The sequence below is a fragment of the Dama dama genome, chromosome 8, assembly GCF_033118175.1.
Source record: "Dama dama isolate Ldn47 chromosome 8, ASM3311817v1, whole genome shotgun sequence".
Lineage (NCBI taxonomy): Eukaryota > Metazoa > Chordata > Mammalia > Artiodactyla > Cervidae > Dama > Dama dama.
Window position 1 is genome coordinate 44,570,782 of NC_083688.1, and position 19,888 is coordinate 44,590,669.

General features: G+C 39.7%; 1 protein-coding gene across 3 annotated transcripts in view; it reads right to left on the reverse strand.

Moving 5' to 3' along the window:
• The window catches only part of CFLAR (CASP8 and FADD like apoptosis regulator), a 50,983-nt gene extending 48,941 nt beyond the window's left edge, over positions 1-2,042 (reverse strand). For 2 of the 3 annotated variants that reach the window (XM_061149015.1, XM_061149012.1), the window contains exon 1: positions 1,730-2,042. The gene's annotated coding sequence lies outside the window, so the exon portion shown is untranslated. Of the gene's footprint in view, positions 1-946; positions 1,069-1,729 lie in introns of those variants that run through there. The other variant, XM_061149014.1, reaches the window with a different exon arrangement.
• Between the last annotated feature and the right edge of the window lie 17,846 nt (positions 2,043-19,888).

The window sequence follows — 19,888 nt, forward strand, 5'->3', positions numbered from 1 at the left end:
TGCCATAGCTCAGAAAAACTACCCACGACTATCGCCCCACAACACCCCAGTTGTACAAGATTCCCAGGGGACAGAGGCAAGGGGCCCCTGCAGGCCTGCAGGTGGATTCACCTTCCAGAGCGGGTTCCAGATGATAAATAGCAGTGTTAAATGAAGTGCAAATGTCACTTTCAAATATAAAACATGAAGTCCCTAGGAAAAGCCATTTTAATCAGGATGTCCAATCCAGAAGCTATAAATAGAACAAGTGTTCACACTAAAAATGCAACTTCTGTAGGGCAAACATTCAAAAATTCCCTTACAAACTCGAGTATTTTTTCTTTTTTAAGTGTTGGAGTTAGGCCAAGTTTCTTTTTTTTGGCTCTCCCAAAGAAACTTCTTTTTTTTTTTTTTCCAAAGAAACTTTTTAAAGACTATTCAGGGGAACCACTGAAGGGAAATTACCCAGAACTCCGTTTATCGTATCTGAAATCTCTTACCTGAAGCGGGTCAACCCTCAGAGCCCTTAGTTTTAAACCATGTTTTGTTGGTGTCCAACAAGCTCCCTATTGGCTCTGGTCTCAACGTGTAAACAAATTTCAAATGTCAACAAATGAAACTGTTGGAGAACTTTGGCGTCCTTGAACTTACTTCCTGTAACCTTCAACTGAAAACTTGTTCTGAATTTCAGTGGCCTTTGTTCTATTGCCTTCCACTGTTAATATCTAAAAAAATATATGCCCTGACCAGGCATTCCCCAGTTCCTTTTAAGGGAAAAAGCAGGGGAGGTAGAAACAAGTTTATTTCAAGGCTCTGCAAAAAGTCTTATCAGTCAGCCATTGCGAACTTCCCTAAGGCAAGCTGTTCTTCCAGTTTGCCAAAACACACATCACACACTGCTTCAGGAAACAGCAGCCCTAACCTACTTCACCAGGCTATTTCAAAAGAGTAAAAATTCCCGTCCTACCAGTCGTTTCCGCGGAGACACGTACTACGCCACAGAAAGTCCCAGTTCTCATCAACTTTTTCAAAGGAAGGCTGCCAAACTTTTCATCAGGTCACGCCCGGAAAGGAGCAACCCTCGGGATGTCCTTAAGCAAAGTTTACAAGACCCTGGGGATCTGCCACCAAAGTTGCGGTTCTGCGGCTTCATTGCTGGGCGAGTCTCTGGGTCTGGGCGATCCCGCGCCCAGACGGTACCTGGGATGCTGGGAGACTCAGAGAATCGGGCTCCAGAGAACTGGGGGCGCGGGGCGCTCCCGCCGGTCTGGGGCCCAGGGGGCAAAGCGAAGACAACAGATCTATGCGGGGAAGGAGAGGGCGGGAGGAACCGAGAGAGGGGCATTGCCGTTTGTACCCTGCGATGCGTAAAACAGCTAGCGGGAAGCTGCTGCTTGGCACCGGAGCTCGGCCCCAGGCTCTGCGAAGCCCTAGAGGGCTGGGATGGGGGCCTGGAGGGTGGGGCGAAGCTCGAGAAGGAGCGGATGCCCTATTGATTCTCGGCTGTTGTTCCGCAGAAACCAACACAGCATTGTAAAGCAATTGTCCTCCAATTAAAAACTTAAAAATTCATGAACATTATATATATATATATGTATCTCTACAGGACTGAGTCACCCGCTAGAAGTCCCACCCCGCCCCTGCCCCCGGCCCCACGCCCCCGCCCAGGCGCAGGGCCAGGAAGCGCCGGTCCGAGGGAGCTCTGGAGGCAGCGTGGGAGGGTCGGGGGTGGGGTGGGGGGCGCACCTACCGTCCGGCCTGCGGCTAGGCACTCCTCTGGCGGCAGCCCAGACTTAACTCCGACGCCTGAAACTCCGCAGGCAAGATGGAGAAAAAGAAACCAAAAGTCTGAAAGCAGACGTGGCTTTCCTATCCAGCCTGCAAGCGCTCTGGCCTTCCTCTCTCTGGACGCGTCTCTCATCCTATAAAAACGTTTCACTTGATAAAAGTCCGATGGTCCGACATGCACTGTGTTAGACCCAGAGACCCCACTCACTCGCCCTTCCAGTAGAGCCGGTGCCAGGCCGCAGCCGGCTGTTGGCTATTTCCTGTTTTTACTTCCCTTCGTGTTTGCTATGAACTCTGGGCGGTTGCTTACCAAGCAGTTCTAGTTGTCTCTAGCAACAAGCACTAGTAGTTTTGTTACTGATGTACTGGAAAAGAATAAATAGCAAATGTAAAAGCGCTATATGCTTTATTCCTCACAACTACTTTCGTCTGATTTTTTTTTTTAAGTTTCTGAACTTTTTCTTGAAATATATTTAAACGTACAGGAAAGTTGCAAAAATAACTGGAAATGGAAATATTCCATTTCCCAGAGCCCTGCTTGAATTTCTATAATACCAGATAAACCTCTATAAACCTCAGAAGAGGTTTAGCGAAATTTAAGGGGTGGGGGTTGGAGGTGGGAGGGGATAAACTTCACTAAAGTGATCCAGTCAGCCACTAAATAAATAAGCATGCCCGCAGCAATAAAAGAGGCTGGTGAGGCTGGTGAGTGAGGAGGAAACAAGTACCCAGAGTTGCTATATTATCTAAAATGTCCCGTTTTCTGTACACCTTTCTATATTTAAAACGTATAACCAGCAAGGACTTAATGTATAGCACCTGGATCAAAGTTATGTGGCAGTCTGGATGGGAGGGGAGTTTGTGGGGAATGGATACATGTATATGTACGCCTGTGTCCCTTTGCTGTTCAACTGAAACTATCACAAAACTGTTAATTGGCTATATCCCCATAGAAAATAAACTGTTTAAATTTTTAAAATATAAAATAAAATATCCAGTTTCTAACAAAAAATTATGAGGCATGCAAGGAAACAGGAAAGTATGACCCAAACATTGGGAAAATAGGCAATAGAAACTGCCTTTGAGAGCAACAGGATGTTGGATTTATCAGAAAAATAATTCAAAGTAACTGTTATAAGCATGTTCACAAAACTAAAGAAAAGCATAAAGTATGACAATAATGTCACACCAAATAGAAATATCAATAGAGATATATTCAGCCCCTGGATCAGGGATATGACTCTGTAATTATAGAAATGAACCAAACAGAAATTTCTGAATTTGGAAAGTACAATAACTAAAATAACTTTATTAGAGGCTTAACAGGAAACTCAAACTGGCAGAGGAAAGAATAAGCTAACTTGAAGATAGATAGAGATTATGTTCCCAAGAACAGAGGAAAATAAAAAGCGCCTCAGAGAAATGTGGACATCATTAAGCACACCAGCATGTGCATAGTAGGAGTACTAGAAGGAGAGGGGAGTGAAGAAGGAACAGAAAAAATATTCAAAGAAATAATGGCTAAAAACTTTCTAAATTTATTGAAAAACTATCTCACATATCTAGGAAACTCAATAAATTCCAAATGGGATGAATGCAAGAGATCTACAAACACAACATAGCAAAAATGCTGAAAGTCAAAGGAAGAAATCTTGAAATCGGCAAGAGAAAAATGACTCATGACTTACAAGTTAATGCCAGTAAGACCAAAAACTGACTTTTAAGGAAAAACAAGAGAAACCAGAAGGCAATATCATAACCTATTCAAAGTGCTCCAAGAAACAATCTTATGAAAGTAAGTTGGTGAAATAAGGTGAAATGGTTTCCCAAACAAACAAAAACTGAGAGAATTTTTGCTAGTAGATGTGTCTTACAAGAAATACTAAAGGATGAAAGCAAGTAACAAGTTGAAAGCAATAATCCCAGACAGTAATTCAAATTTATACCAAAAGAAAAACAAAACATCAGAAAAGGCAATTGTATAATTAGAAGAGACAGTATAAATGAATTTTTATTAAAAAAATATAATGGATGATTGTGCCTATAACAAAATTAATATGCATAATGTATTTGCTAATAACAGGACAAAAGAGGTGGGTGGGAGAAAAGCTACATTGGGATAAAGAAATGATTACAGACTGTAAAGTAGTATAATAACAATGTATTGTTGGTTGTATAACATTAATTGATGTTTTATATACATATATATATAAAATAAAATACTAAAAAGTGGTAGTGGCACAAGAAGAAGGGAGTAGAGCTATATAAGTAACCTTATATAAGTAGCTATATAAGTAAGCTATATAAAGTAACGTTTCTATATAAAACTGGAATTAACTGGTGTAAATCCAAAGCTGCTTCTGATAAATTAAGCTATATATGGTAAACTTCAGAGCAACCTCTGAAACAATTCAAAAAATATATAGTGAAAAATCATTAAAGAAATAAAGATGCTTTATTAGAATATATTTCCTTAATGCAAAAGAAAGCAACAAAAGAGAGGAACAGAGGGACAAGAAAGACATATGACAAATAGAAAACCAAAAGAAAAATGAGCCATGCAAATCCAGCTGTAACAATAATAACATTAAGTTAAAATAGATTAAATGATCCAATCAAAAGGAAAGTTTGCTAGACTGGATTTAAAAAAATAAAATATCTATGGAGACTTCCATAGGTCCAGTGGTTCTTACAACAATAAATAAGAAATAGAAGAATCAACAATGACAGTTGAAAACTTTGACATTCTACTTTCAATAATGGACAGAACAACTAGACAGATAGTCAAAAAGAAAAGTAGAGGGCTTGAGCAATGCTATAAACCAACGAGACCTAACTGACAGCCATAGAACACTCCACCCAACAACAGAATGTACATTATCACTATATAGGAATATACATTCAAGTGCACATGGAATATTATCCAGGCCATACCATCTGCTAGGCTCTAAAACACACCTCAATAAATGTAAAGGAACAGAAATAATATAAAGTATGTTTTCTGACCACAGTGAAATGAAATTAGGAGCCAATAACAGGGAAAATGGGTGAAACTTACAAGTCTGTGGAAAATAAATAACACACTCCTAAGTAACCAGTGGGTCAAAAAGGAACTCAAAAGGAAAATCTGAAAATACTTTGAGGTGAATGAAAATCAAGCGTAACATTTCAAAACGTGTGAAGTAGAGCTAAAGCAGTGCTGAGAGAGACATTTATAACTTTAAACGTCCGTATTAAGCAAAAAGAAAGCTCTCAAATCAATAACCTAAACTTTGACTTTAAGATATGGGTAAAAGAAGAGCAAACAAACCCTAAAGCAGCCAGAAGCAAGAAAATAATACAGATTAAAATGGAATAGAAAAACAATAGAGAAAATCAATTAAACCAGCAAAAAGCTGATTTTTAATAATTTAATTAATTTATTTTTTAACTGTGCTGGGTCTTCATTGCTATGCTCAGGCTTTCTCCAGTTGCAGTGAGTGGGGGCTACTCTCTAGCTGTGCTGTGCAGACTTCTCACTTCAGTGGTTTCCCTGGTTGCCGAGCACACGCTCCAGGGCCCGGGCCTCAGTAGTTGCTGCTCTTGGGCTTAGTTGCCCTGAAGCACGTGGAGTCTTCCCAGACCAGGGCTCAAACCCATTTCCACTGCATTGGCAGGTAGATTCTTAACCAGTGGACCACCAGGGAAGTCCCCCAAAATAATTTTTTGAAAAAGTCAAAAAAATTGCAAATCTTTGGCTCCATTGACCAAGAGGAAAAGAAATTTCAAATTACTCAGAAATGAAATAGGGTACATTACTACTGATCCAACAGAAACCAAAAGGATTATAAAGGAACACCGTGAATAACTGTCCTCCAACAAATTAGATAACCTAGATGGACAAATTCCTAGAAAGACACAAACTATCAAAACTGACTCAAGAAGAAATAGACGATCACGCAGATTGTCACTTTGTAGATCTATGCAACTAGAGAGTAGCCCTCATTCTCCACAGCTAGAGAAAGCCCTTGTGCAGTGATGAAGACCCAGTGCTGCCAAAAATAAAAAAATGATTATTAATTTTTAAAAGGTGAAGAAATTAAAAAATCTACCCACAAAGAAAAGCTCAGGTTCAGTTTCATTTGAAAATTCTACCAAACTCTTAAGGAAGAATAATCTTTACAAACTCATCCAAAAAACAGAAGAGGAATGTATTAGTTTGCTGGGGTTGTGTTAGACAAATTAAAATGGGAATAGTCTTGTTCGGGCTTCAGAACTAGAGCAGGCCTCTGACCAACTTCTGACCCTTCCTGGACTACATACTTGCCTGCAAGCATACCAACTGTTACCACCAAGCCAAGTGGCACTTTAGATAAGAAAAGGAGTGGGTCCTGGAATTTCTTGAGCCCTGTGGACCTGTCTAGCCTCTGGGGTCTGGAAAATCTTGTGGCTCACAAGGTGAAATAAACAGCATTGTAAAAGTTACAGAAAAGCCAGAACTGCGTTTTTTTTCATGCAAACTGACTATAATATCAATTTGCAGCCTGGGGTTATACATGGGAGCCCCCCCCACAATTTGAAGTCTCCAATGGAGTGGATGCACCTCAAAACAAGTTTCCATAACAAAACCCCACAGACTAGGAAACTCAAAACAACAGAAAATTACTGCTGTCGAGGTTAGAAGTTTGAAGCCAAGACATCAGTAAGGTTGGTTTGGTTACTTCTGAGGCCTCTGTCCTGGACTTTAGATGGCAGTCTTCTCGCTATGTCCCAACAAGCTCTTTCCTCTGTATGCCGGTGTCTTTCTGCACGTTTTCTTATAAGGACACCAGTCATATTGGATTAGGGCCATCCTAAAAGCCTCATTTTAACTTTACCTCTTTAAAGACCTTATCTGTGACTACAGTAACATTTCGAGGTACTAGGAATTAGGGCTATGGATACCAGGGAATCCACAACTTTATAAAGGGCATCTAAACTTAGGAATAAGTTTTAAAAAAAGAATTATAAAATAGTGTGGTACTGGCAGAAGGATAGACATATAGATCAATGAAACAAAATTAAGAGCCCAGAAATAAACCCATATATGTATGGTCAACTGATTTTGGGCAAGAGTGCTGAGATTATCCAATGGGAGAAATAGTCTTTTCCACAAATAGTGCTGGGACAAATATATTTCCATGTGCCAAAGAATAAAGTTGGACCACTATTTCACACCATATATAAAAATCAATGTGAAATTAATCAAAGATTTAAGCATTAGAGTTAAAACTATACATTTTTAGGAAAAACATAGGGGTAAAACTTAATGATCTTGGATTTGGCAAAGGATTCTTAGATATGACCCCAAACACTCAGCAACAAAGGAAAAAATAGATAAATGTGACTTCCTCAAAATTAAAACCTTTCGTGTTTCAAATGATATAATCAGGAAAATGAAAAGACAACCTACAGAATGTGAGTTAGGGCTTTAACATATGTACTAGAGTCGGGACAAGGGTGTAGGACACAACTTAACCAATAAAAAGAAAGGAATACTCTCCAACTCAATATATGAGACCATTATTGCTACAATTCCCAAACCAGACAAAGACATCACAGGCAAAGGAAACTGCAGGCAATATCTTATGTATATGTATGCAAAAGTCCTCAACAAAATACTAGCAAACTGAATCCAGTAACTTTTAAAAACAAGTGTGGTTTCCACCACAACCAAGTGGGATTTATCCCAGGAGTGCAAGGTAGGTTTAACATACACATAAAATTAGCAGGATTTTTCAAGGTTCGTCCATATTATGTCATGTATCAGTAACTCTATTCTTTTTTATGGCTGGGTAGTATTTCTTTGTATGAATATAACACATTTTGTTTAGACACTCATTAGTAGATGGACATTTGGGTTGTTTTTGACTAGAATACGGCTATAAACATTTGTGTAAAGTATTTTTATGGACATATGTTCATTTCTTTTGAGTTTATACCTAGGAGCAGAATTGCTGATTTATACAGTAACTCTATTTTAATCATTTTTGGAAGTTCCAGGCTATTTTCTACACTCCATTTCTCATCCCCACTAACAGTATATGAAGTTTCCAATTTCTCCACATCCATACCAACACTTGTTATTATCTGACTTTTTGATTCTAGTGAGTATTAAATGGTATCTCATTGTGGTTTTGGTTTGCATTTCCTTGATGACTAATGATGCTGAACATTTTTTCATGAGCTTATTGGTCATTTGTATATTTTTCTTGGAGAAATGTCTATTCAGATCTTTTACCCATTTAAAAATTATTTGTCTCTTTATTATTGAGTTGTCAGAATTTTTTATATTTTCTGGATACAAGTCCCTTACTGAAAACGGTAAAGAATTTGCCTGCAATGCGGGAGACCCTGACTTGATCCCTGAGTCAGGAAGATTCCCCGGAGAAGGGAATGGCAACCCACTCCAGTATTCTTGCCTGGAAAATTCCATGGACAGAGGAGCCTGATGGGCTAGTCTATGGGGTCGAAAAAAGCCGGACATGACTGAATGACTAACACTTTCACTTTCACTTGCAAGTATTTTCTCCCATCCTCTACTGCCCTCAAATGTTAGTGTTCTCAATTCTTGGACCTTCAGACTTGGACTGGGACTTACACCACCAGCTTTCCTGGGTTTTTAGCTTGCAGATCATAGGATGTAGTGTCCATAACCAATGAGGTGATCCCTCAAAATAAATCACTTTAAATCTCTTTATACACCACTGGTCCTATTTTTCTGGAGGACTATGACTAGTATAAGAAGTATGTAGCGTCTTTTCGTTATTCTTAGGTATTCTGAAATTTCACAGTACATGCTGTACATCCACTATTTGACTTCACTGTGCTTCACACTCAGAGTCTTCAATCTGGAAATACATTCTTAAGTTCTAGGAGACTTTAAGTATTTAACTGGTGATCTGTCCTATCCATTTTTCTCTACTTCTTTTATTTTCCTTCCTTCCTTTCATTCTTTCCTTCTTTTTTACATTGCCCCTCCTGAACTTGCTCTGTACTTTTTGTCCTATTTTCTCCTTTTTTCTTTGTCTTTCATCTCTATTTTGGGGGATACTTTTTCTATTTTCCAACCATTCTATTAAGGTTTTCTTTTCTTTTTCTTTAATCCCAGAATTAAGAATAATAATGTAGTTAAGGCTCCTTGAATGTTTGAAGATTGTGAAATTCAGAAATGTGCACTAAACATAAATACATATATTAATAAAGAATGGTAAAAAACATCCATGTAACTGCCACCCAAAGGCACAAAATAGGACCATTTCAGAGGCCCCTGTGTGCCCATCTTTTATCATAACCCACGTTCTCCCGTAAGAGGTAACAACTTTCTCAAATTTGGAGATAAGAATTTTCTTGACTTTATAAGTTTTACCATTTACATATGCATCTCTAAACAATATAGCTTAATTTTTACTATTTTTGTACTCTATATGGATGAAAACAAACCATATTCATTTGTGCCTTTCTTTTTATGCTCAATATTATGTTCATTGAGATTTATTGTGTTGTATGTCAGTACAGTTAATTGATTTTCATCACTGTATACTATAAAATTCTTAGAAGAAAACAGAATAGAAAAATCTTTGAAACTTTGGGGTAGGCAGAGATTTCTTAGAGCACAAAAAAGCACAAATCATTGCAGAAAACATTTACAAATCAAAAATTTTAAATCTGTCCTTCAAAATATCCTCATTAAAAAAAATAAATAAAAATAGGACTTCCCTGGCAGCCTGGTGGTTAAGACTGCACTTCCACTGAGGAGCGTAGATTTGGATCCCTGATTGGGAACCAGATCCCAAACACCAAAACTAAAAGTTTGCATGTTACAACTAAAGATCCTGGGCACCACAACTAAGGCCTGGAGCAGCCAAATAAATAAATGAACGTTTTGTTTTGTTTTGTTTTATCTAAAGAAATGAAAGGGCAAACCATAGATTAGGGCTTCAATATATATCTTCAAAGGACATAAAGCCTGAATATACGAAGAATTCTTACTCTGAATAATAAAACAAATGACTCATTTTTTTAAATGGGCAAAAACTTTGCCCAGACACCTCACAAAATAGGATACACAATGGCCAAAAAGTGCATGAGAAACTATTCAATATCATTAGTTATCAGGGAAATGAAAATTAAAAGCCTACAGGAATGGCTAAAATCAAAACAGTTGACAATATGAAGAATCAGTGAGAATGTGAAATAACTATAACATACATTACTGGCAGAAATGTATAATAAAACTTGGAAAACATTTGGCTATTTGTTATAAGGTACACTTAGCATATAATAAAACAAAAGCCCTCCTAAGCACTTACTCAAGAGAAATAATATATATACAAAGACTTGCATATGAATTTTTATAGCAGCTCCTCTAATAATAATCCAAAACTAGAAATAACTTACTCATCAAAAGGCAAATGGATAAACCATGTGAGTGTATCTATAAAATGGAACAGCTCAGTTCAGTTCAGTCAGTCATGTCCGACTCCTTGCGACCCCATGAATCGCAGTACGCCAGGCCTCCCTGTCCATCACCAACTCCCAGAGTTCACCCAAACCCATGTCCATTGAGTCGGTGATGCCATCCAACTATCTAATCCTCTGCCATCCCCTTCTCCTCCTGCCCCCAATCCCTCTCAGCATCAGGGTCTTTTCCAATGAGTCAACACTTCGCATGAGGTGGCCAAAGTATTGGAGTTTCAGCTTCAGCATCAGTCCTTCCAATGAACACCCAGGCCTGATCTCCTTTAGGATGGACTGGTTGGATCTCCTTGCAGTCCATAAAATGGAACAGTAGTCAGCAGTAAAAAAGGAAGAAATAGAAGGGGCTCAAGAAGGTGGAGGAGTAGGTGGATATGGAGTACATCTCTCTCCACGGATGTATCAAGAATACATCTATAGATGCAACGGTTCTCACAGAACACGGCCTGAATACTAGCAGCAGTCCCTGACCACTGGAAAGGATTATATGGATACTCGCATATCTGGGTAGGACAAAAGAAAGAAAGAAGGAAGAGGAGAGTAAGCGCTTGGGGAGCTGTAGCAGGGGAAAGATCCCACATCCAGAGGAATCAGTTGGGACAGAAAGGGAAGCATCTGAAGCTGTCGGCGGGTGAAGAAGCTGATCCACGACAGTCTGGCAAGAGTGAAAACCACACAGACAATCCGAGTCGCGGCCCTACATAACCTGTCCCGGGATGCACGTCCACCGACGCGCACGGCAGCTGGGAGCCGGAGCACGTAGACTGGAGAGCAAACCCAGGGCGAGGACTGCTCTTGATTGCTGCGAGATGACCTGAAGGAAAGGAGGAAATCTGCACCAGGGAATGCCTTTTAAGGGAAACAGGGCGGCTCCGGAAGCAGGGCGCTACTGCTTAGTCACATGCAGGGGGTGGAGCCATCTACGTAGCCTCTTTCTCCCCAGTATGAGCACTGGCCCCTGAGCAATAGAGAAGGACCCCAGCAAGGGCATCCCTTCAAACACCAGCTGCCAGAAGCTGGAAAAGACTCCTAATAGAGTCGTATCTCTTCTGTCCATGGCCACCGGCTTCCCTGGGCACCTGGTGATCTGGGAGTCCCCACGATCCAAGCAGCCATGCCATCTCCACTGCTGACCATCACTCGGGCCGACCCAAGTCCTCCAGGGCAGACTCGGCAGTAGACTCCGATGGATGGCCAGCAGGTAGATGTGGGGATAAAACCACAATTGAGCTCCAGGGGCAGAGTGCCTAAGGAAGAAGATCAAGAACCTTTTCATCAGCCGCGGAAGCGGCAGATTAAATCCATACGATCAATCTACCATACACAGGTAGACTCTGTGTCTGTAGAATATATGAAGACAAAGAACGTTCGCGGAAAAGAAAACCCTCTAGCTCTGGCAGCTGCAGACATTGGAGACATTGGTCCACAGGCCAGCTTTCCCCAGCCCTGGAGGGCCTCCTAGGGAAGTGGAGATGGACTGTGGGTCAGTGAGGAGAAGGATGAGACCTGAGAAAATATTTATTATTATTCTTATGTTTTGATTCCTTCTGTTGTGGGTTCTGATTTTTTTCCTTTTTTGTTGTTTTTGTTTTTTCTCTCTTCTTTTTTCTCTGTTGTGGTTGTTATTTTTATTACTATTATTATTTCTATTTAGGTTTTTGAGATTCTTTTAAATCTTACTTTTTCCTTTATATATTCTATTTCTATTTAGCTTTCTCCTGTTCTTTGCTTTTTCTGCTTGTTTTATTTGTTTTCTGGGGGTTCTTTTTGTTGTTGTTTTTCCTTAATATATGTGGATCTTTTTTACATACTTCTGTTTGACTTTGCGTTTCTATTTTTTCTTTTTTTCCCCCACCATTTTTGTTTGCTTTGTTTTCTTTGCTTTATTGTTCAGTTTGCACTCTGCTTTGGTTTTATTTTCTGTTTTAGTTAGTTTTGTTTTTAACTGATTGATCTAATTTTTGTTTCTTTTGTTCATCAGGTTCAAAGAACTGACCTGACTTTGTTGGAGTCTCTTGGATTTTGTTTTCCTTGGTCTGTTTTGATTTCGTGTGTGTATATGTGGGTGTGTGTGTGTATGTGTGTTCCTTTGTTTTTGTTTCTATCTGCCTGATTTTTCTTTTACCCTTTGTCTGGGTTTTGTATTTTGCTTTTTTTTTTGGTCTGTTTGTTTTAATCCCTTTTATTGCCATGACACCTTGTGGGGTCTTGGTTCCCTGACCGGAAGTTGGACCTGAGTCCCTGGGATGGGAGCGCTGAGTCCAGGATGTTAGATCACCAGGGAACTTCTGACCCCGGGAAGTATTACTCAACGAGAACTCCCACGAAAGCCTCCACCCAAATCCAAGACCTACACCACTCAACCGCCTGTAGCACTGCAGCACTGGACACCTCAGCTAAACAACAAGCCAGACAGGAACACAAACCCAAGCACCAGCAGACAGGGCCACCCACAGACACCCCGAAACACACCACCTCACACGGCCCGCCCATCAGAGGGAGAAGCTCACCTCCCACCGGGATGCAGGCACAAGGCCTTCACAAGCCACCAGACCAACCTCACCCATCAGGGCAAGAAACCAGAAACGATCCTTTCTTTCTTCGCTGCTGGCAACCAACTCTGTCCAGATATATCTCCCACCTCTCTGATCTTTCCTTCTCAATCTCTTTACAGACTTCCTTTCTTTTGCTTGTCCCTTAAATAATGGTTCTGCCTTTGACTCTCTTCTTTTTGTCAACTAGAATTTAATGATCTTTTGTTTTAATGGTCATATATCCCTCTATTGGTAGTTTCTTTAGATTGAGGAGACAGGGTCTGGGGAGCCACAGTGGCTAGAGTTCACAGGGCAAAGTCCCAGAGCTGAGAATGTCCCTCAAGTTTTCAGCTGAATTAGTGCATATGAGGAAGGAAATCATCCAAGTCTGGGGAAGAACTACCTGACAGGAGCAAAGGAAACAATTCTCAAAGCTCATACAGGGACAAAAATAGTTCAAATTCATATCAGACAAAATGGAAAATCTTTTAATTTGTGTTTCATTAAGTAGTAGAGAAAAATTAGCCCTACACTAACAGTTCCATACAACAAAGCTGAAGAGAAAGCCTCAGAAAGATTTATCTCTTTGGGACTTCCCTGGTATTCCAGTGCTTAAGAATCTGCTTTGCCATTTAGGGAATGTGGGTTCAATCCCTGGTCAGGGAAATAAGCCTATGCAACTATGCAATGTCTGCAACTAGAAAGTCTGCACACCACAACAAAGATCCTGCATGCTGCAACTAAGACCTGAGTCAGCCAAATAAGTAAAGAAATATTTTTAAAGATTTAACTATTTATAAATAATTTAACTGCATTTCCAGACCAAAACTCAAAAATACAGGAATATCCAGCACCTAGAAATGTAAAGTTCACAATGTCTAGCACTTAATTAAAAAATTACAAGAAAATGCAAGGAAATGGGAAAATACAAACCATAATGAAGACAACAATCAATCAACAAAATCAGGCTCAGGAAAACCACAGATTATAGAAGTAGAGGACAGGAATATTAAAACAGATACTATTCTATATGTTCAAGAAGATAGAGGAAATATTGAGCATGTTCAGTCAAGATATGAAAGATTTAAAAGACCCATATTAAAATCCTAGATGCAAACTACAATGTCTGAGGTGAAAAATATATTGCATGAGGTTAGCAGCAGATGAAATATGCAAAAAGAAAACAGTGAATCTGAAGGCAAAACAACAGAACTATCCAAAATGAAACACATGAAGGAAAAAAAAAAAACTACCAGGGAAAGTTAATAAAACTTTAAGCAACCTAATATATATGCAATTGGAGTCTCTGAAAAAGTATTTGAGGGGCAGAAAAAAACCCTGGAATAAATAGTGAATGAAAACTTCAAGTTAAATAAAAACTATAAACCCATAGATCGAAGAAACTCAATGAAACACAAATACAAGAAACATGAATAAAATGGTACCAAATAACATGAAAAGTTGTTTTAAACCAGTGATATGAAATGACTGACTGATCAACCTAACCCACAACTTTCCTTTTGGACCAGAACTGACTGAACAATAGACATGGTATTCCTGGAACTTCGACAAAATATTAAGTTTAGTGTCTGTTCCATTCCAGACTCTTTAAATGAATCAGATCAGCCCTAAAACATGAGATCCAGCCTCAGGCAATACCAGCTGTCCCCAGCTCTCATTCAGATGGTCTGTCATTTACTGTCCAGAATTGTCCTATTTATTTTCTTTGCCTTCCTGGATTGACAATCCCCTTGAATTTTAATCTATGTACACGTTCTTTGTAATTGCACAATCCATTTGGAAAGAATTTCCTATTTCTGGCTCTCAGCACTCTGTTCAGACCTGACTTGGAAATGTCCCCGATCCCAGTCCTCAGAAGCTAAACCAGACAGGCCACGACCATTTTTACCAGTTTTCCTATGAAAAGTTTCTAGGAAATTTTTAAGAGAATAGGTCTTAAAAAGTTCTTATAGCAAAGAAAAAAAAGTGTAACTGTGAGATGATGGATGTTAACTAAATTTATTGTAATACATACATACACCAAATGATAAGTTAATGCTGTTAAAGTGATGCACTCAATATGCCAGCAAATTTGGAAAACTCAGCTGAGGCCACTGGACTAGACAAGATCAGTTTTCATTCCAATCTCAAAGAGGAGCAATGCCAAAGAGTGTTCAAACTACTGCACAATTGCACTCATTTCACATGCTAGCAGAGTATTGTTCAAAATTCTCCAACCTTGGCTCCAAAAGTATGTGAACCCAAAACTCCCAGACGCTCAAACTGGAATTAGAAAAGGCAGAGGAACCAGAGATCAAATTGCCACTGAGAGGGTAACAGGCAGGAAGGCCAGGGGTCTCCAAACAGAGGAAATAGGTTGCAAGTGCCAGACATTTTCATCTCTCTTAAGCGGCAGGAGGAAAAAAACCAGCGATATTTTCTTCTTCTCTATACAAATTTAAAAGGAGGTTTCTCTTAAAATGTTGTGTTGCCATGACACCTGGTTTCACCTGAAGCTAACTATTCTCAAACCTTGAGTTAACCAATACATTTTTTAATGGAAATGTTTGTCTTAAGATATGTTAATTTACCCCAGACTCTGTAAGTTCCGCCAAATGGCCCAACCTACTTACTCAAGTATTGTTCCCTAATCTATGTAAATGAAACTGTTTGTTTGGTAATCTGCCCTTCTACAAGATTCAAGTCAATCGTTTTATGGCCAGGGATGAATTATCTGGTGCCATTCTAAATTCTAAGACATTCCTTTCTTTTCATTAACAGACTGTGAGTGACTATATAACTTAACAACTAAAGACTAGGACGGGAGCACTCTTTCTGCCCCCTTCTGATGCCTATGTCAGAAGCTTTCTCTATCTCCTTTATACTTTAATAAAACTTTATTACACAAAAGCTCTGAGCGATCCAGCCTCGTCTCTGGCCCCAGATTGAATTCGTCTCCTCCGGAGGCCAAGAATCCTGGCGTCTTATTGTTCAGCAACAACCTTTCACCACCATGAATCATAGATCATGGATCATATGGATCCATATGTTGGATATGATCCATATGTTGGATCATAGAAAAAGCAAGGGAATTCCAGAAAAACATCTGCTTCATTGACTATGCTAAAACCTTTGACTATGTGGATCACAACAAACTGTGGAAAATTCTTAGAGATAGGAATACCAGACCACCTGATTTGCCTCCTGAGAAACCTGTATGCAGGTCAAGAAGCAACAGTTAGAATCGGACATGGAACAACAGACTGGTTCAAAATTGGGAAAGGAATACGTCAAGGCTGTAAATTGTCACCCTGCTTATTTAACTTATATGCAGAGTACATCATGAGAAACGCTGGGCTGGGTGAAGCACAAGCTGGAATCAAGATTGCCAGGAGAAATATCAATAACCTCAGATATGCAGATAACACCAGCATTATGGCAGAAAGTGAAGAGGAACTAAAAAGCCTCTTAATGAAGGTAAAAGAAGAGAGTGAAAAGACTGACTTAAAACTCAACATTCAAAAAACTAAGATCATGGCATCTGGTCCCATCACTCCATGGCAAATAGATGGGGAATCTATGGAAACAGTGACAAACTTTATTTTCTAGGGCTCCAAAATCACTGTGGATGGTGACTGCAGCCATGAAGTTAAAAGATGCTTGCTCCTTGGAAGAAAAGCTATGACAAGCCTAGACAGCATATTAAAAAGCAGAGACATTACTTTGCCAACCAGGGTCCGTATAGTCAAAGCTATGATTTTCCAGTAGTCATGTATGGGTGTGAGAGTTGGACCATAAAGAAGGGTGAGTTTCAAAGAACTGATGTTTTTGAACTGTGGTGTTGAAGAAGACTCTGAGAGTCCCTTGGGCTGCAAGGAAATCAAACCAATCAATCCTAAAGGAAATCAACCCTGACTATTCACTGGAAGGACTGATGCTGAAACTGAAGCTCCAGTACTTTGTCCACTGATGCAAAGAGCTGACTCATTTGAAAAGACCCTGATGCTGGGAAAGATTGAAGGCAAGAGGAGAAGGGGATGACAGAGGATGAGAAGGCTGGATGGCATCACTGACTCAATGGACATGGGTTTGAGTAAACTCAGTGAGTTGGTGATGGACAGGGAGGCCTGGCGTGCTGCAGTCCATGGGGGTCACAAAGAGTCAGACACGACTGAGTGACTGAACAATGACAACAACCAAATCACTATAATGTATGCCTAAAACAAACACAGAGTTATAGATCCATCATATCTCAATAAAAAGATTTCCAGAAATAATTTAAGCCTTCTAACCATGTGACCAAATGCTAAACAAGTAATGTTGGGATCCACCTGGGTGTTGTGAAAATTTCATCAGGTTGAAAATTGAGAATTCCAGTAGCATTTGTTATATAAATTTGGAGACTGAATGGAAATATGTCCTCACATCAAATATGCCTTAAGAGAAATGCCTGTATTCTTGCTGCTGAAATCATAATTGAGCAATAAATGCTATTGGCACAAATACTAACTCCGCAATAGGGCACTTTTGTATAAATAAAGTTGAAGAAAGTATTTGGGCAGCTTTTACATTACTGAAAAAATTAGCTTTTTGGAATTGATGGTTTTTATAGTTGTTACTTAAAAATTCTCCTTCTGACAGTGAATTTCTAATCATGTTGCTCTTTGTCAAAAACACTTGGTCACACTTCTGCTGTATAAACAATGCTTACCTGTAGTCACATGTGGCTTATGTGTTCAATCCTAAAATAAATCAGAATGGGTGGTACAGCTTCACTGGTCCCAAAGGAGGCTAAAACCAAAGAAGTTTTGAAACACAACTTCATTTTTATTTTGGTGAACCTTTGGATCCATCTGGACCCAGAATGGGATGACAAAGGAATAGTGAGAAGATAAAGATGAAAATACCTGGTCTTAGTCTCAAAGAATTAACAATCTAGAGGCAAGATAACAGTCAAGCAAAGTAGAATGAGGCTGCTCATGCCCAGTCATGTCTGACTCTGTGACTCTTTGGACTGTAGCCTACCAGGCTCCTCTGTCGATGGGATTTTACAGGCAAGAATGCTGGAGTGGGTTGCCATTTCCTCCTCCAGAGGCTCTTCCTGACCCAGGGTTCGAACCTGCGTCTCCTGTGACTCCTGCCTTGCAGGCAGATTCTTTACTGCTGAGCCAAAAAGTCAGCTTTCATTCCAGTCCCAAAGAAGGGCAATGCCAAAGAATGTTCAAACTACCATGCAGTTGTGGTCATTTCACATGCTAGTAAGGTTATGCTCAAAATCCTTCAAGCTAGGCTTCAGCAGTATGTGAATCAAGAACTTTCAGATGTACAAGCTGGGTTTAGAACAGGCAGAGGAACCAGAGATCAAGTTGCCAACATCTGTTGGATCATAGAAAAAGCAAGGGAATTCCAGAAGAGAAACATCTACTTCTGCCTCACTGACTATGCTAAAAAGCCCTTGACTGTGTGGATCACAATAAACTGTGGAAAATTCTTAAAGAGTTGGGAATACCAGACCACCTTACCTGTCTCCTGAGAAATCTTTATGCAGATCAACAGGCAATAGTTAGACCAGACATGGAACAGCAGACTGGCTCAAAATTGGGAAAGGAGTGTGATAAAGCTGTATATTGTCACCTTCTTTATTTAACTTATATGCAGAGTACATCATGCGAAATGCCAGGCTGGATGAATTGCAAGCTAGAATCACATTTGCCAGGAGAAATATCAACAACTTCAGATATGCAGATGATACCATTCTAATGGCAAAAAGTGAAGAGTAACTAAAGAGTCTTTTGATGAAGATGAAAAAGGAGAGTGAAAAAGTTTGCTTAAAACTGAAAATATATATAAAAAAATAAGATCATGTCATTCAGTCCCATCACTTCATAGCAAATAGATGGGGGGGAAAGTGGAAGCAGTGACAGATTTTATTTTCTTGAGCCCCAAAATCACTGTGGATGGTGACTGCAACCATGAAATTAAAAGATGCTTGCTCCTTGGAAGAAAAGCTATGACAAACCTAGACAACATATTAGAAAGCCATTGCTTTACTGACAAAGGTCTGTCTAGGCAAAGCTATGGTTTTTCCAGTAGTCATGTACGGATATGAGAGTTGAACCATAAGGAAGGCTGAGTGCTGAAGAATCGGTGCTTTTAAATTGTGGTGCTGGAGAAGACTCTTGAGAGCCCCCTGGACTGCAAGGAGATCAAACCAGTCAATCCTAAATGAATGCTGAATATTCATTGGAAGAGCAGATGCTGAAGTTGAAGCTCCAATAATTTGGCCACCTGATGCAATGAGCCAACTCACTGGAAAATCTGATGCTGGGAAAGATCGAGGGCAAAAGGAGAAGGGGACAGGAGAGGATGAGATGATTAGATAGCATACCCACTCAACGGACATGAATTTGAGCACACTCCAGAAGATAGGGGAGTTTGGTGTGTTGCAATCATGTGGTCCAAAGAGTTGGACATGACTTAATGACTGAACAACAACAACAAAAATGGAATGAGGTAAATAGTAAATTGAGTATAAGCATTGTGCTGAGGGCTTGAAGAAATGGGGCTTATTATATTTGTGGCAGGAGTTAGGTTTCAGTAAGTAAGATGGAGTGAAAAGCAGTGTGGGACATCAGAGAAAACAACCTGGGGCTTCAAGGAGTTGCTAGATGTTGAGCTTTGAAACTCTTGTGGCAGTGCAGCCAAATGGACGTGGTTCTTGGCTGAGCAAACAGATCATGTCTCCTGAGCAAACATCATGCCTCAATGTCTCCTGTGACCTATGGAGACCACAGGACCTGAGCACAGACAAGAATGCTTCCTGTTAATCTGTAAGACCAGGTCAGTCCCACTCTACCATTCACAGCTCTCTCACACAGCCCAGGCTGCCACACAGACCCACTATATAGCTGCAAAAGTAAGCCAGTAGGTGATTTTAGCTTTTGTAACTCTTTGGAATCATACATTTTATCATGCCATTCATTAACCTTAGCAAGAATAATCGATTGACTTTGAAGGATAGTAGAAAGGGGGAAGAAATGATGTAATATATGAAGGAAGTAAGTATAGTAAATGCTTTTATGAAGATAAAA